This window comes from Aplysia californica, unplaced genomic scaffold (genome assembly GCF_000002075.1).
Source record: "Aplysia californica isolate F4 #8 unplaced genomic scaffold, AplCal3.0 scaffold00334, whole genome shotgun sequence".
NCBI lineage: Eukaryota > Metazoa > Mollusca > Gastropoda > Aplysiida > Aplysiidae > Aplysia > Aplysia californica.
In genome coordinates, this window is record NW_004797604.1 from 73,704 (window position 1) to 75,301 (window position 1,598).

Genomic DNA, 1,598 nt, shown 5'->3' on the forward strand with positions numbered 1-1,598 from the left:
GCCAGTTCATAGGTGATCTTTAACCGTGAGCTGGAAAGTACAGTTTAATGAGACCACAACGTTGGTCATTTGGTGCTGAAGATTAGAAAGTATAGGTGCCGAAGATAAAAGGTGTTACTAGAGAGTGGCACGCGAGAAAAGGAGGGGGTGAGAGATAAGGACAATAAATATTCAATAGGAAAGAAGAAACAAACCACACCAGAGCACCCACCAATCGCCGGTGACCAAGATAATAAAAACAGTTTAACCCATTCGTTGTTGGCACGTTTCTATTTAAGTTTAAGTCTGGACAGAAAAGATATTAAGAGATTTTCACAAAGCCACATTATCCTTCCTCTCATTGTTTGAGTTTGATGAAATGGTATAGGTTTAACACCAATATCACCACGACTAGGTTATTTAATTTTAAGAGGCTGGGCCTCTGAGTTTAACGAGAATCTCCACAAGGACCGTGCCAAATAGGAAATTCGTGCGAAGTGCTTTCCCAAAAACACAACGGCAGATCGAACTGAGGCTCGAATCCCCGAAGCTGCATCTCACGATTACGGGTCTGGTAGCCTATCCACTATGCCAACGATGCCCCCATTTGTTTGTTCGTTTGTTTGAGTAAAGAGAAACACATCGACACAATAATGGCCAGTTAGTGCTAGGAAAAAGTAATCAAACAGACAGACAGACAGGCAGAAAGAAGTACAGTCCGTGCCGGCTATAAGCACGCCGGCATAAAGCACGTTTCGGACTCAAGCACGCTAAACGGCTCTTACCGAATTTTTGCTATATAAACTACACGCCTTTAAGCACGGTAACTTCGGCTTCAAGCACGCTTCATTTACAAGACAGTCAATACTTTCATGATGACCTATCGAAGTTCGAACAGTCTACACCGCAGCAGTGAGTGTGTTAATTAAGAGAAACACAAAGAAAGCAATTTTAAGCGACGGAGACACACACTCACACGGGCGGAGAGGAAGGCAGAGAGATGCACACAGCCGCGCGCGTGGACATAGATCTAGCCTTTGGCAAAGCTAAACACAGACGAAAAAAATACAAAGAGAGTCGGCGAGACGAGAAAGGGAGGCTGGCTGCGATTTCACCTTTGACCATCGCTATCAATTAATCCTGATTGTGTATCACGCGCGAGGTGGGATGAAGGCGGTGGTATGAATGTGGCACAGTGGGCAGTGGTACGTACAGGCAGTGTGTAGGCCTAGTGTGCTGTATCGTGACTGGCCGTCTAAATTCAGTTTTCATTTCCCATTCGACAACAAAACAAAAACAAACAAGCAAGCAAAAACTACCATGGTGGGTAAAAATAACAGTGCACACTTTTGCGGGACTGCTATAGTATAGGCCTACTTATAAACAAAGGGAAATAGCTCGGGAAATTTTCTACATGAAAATCTCTGGATTATGTCTACTTCACACTCAAGCACGCTTCGGCTTTAAGCACGCTTAAGCTTTCCCCCGATGACCGTGCTTAAAGCCGGCATGGACTGTGATTGATTGATTTGATTGATTTGATTGGGTAGATGTTTTACGGCACTATCGACACAATTTTGGTCATTTAAGCGCCATCAGGTTTCACCGTTACAAAATCA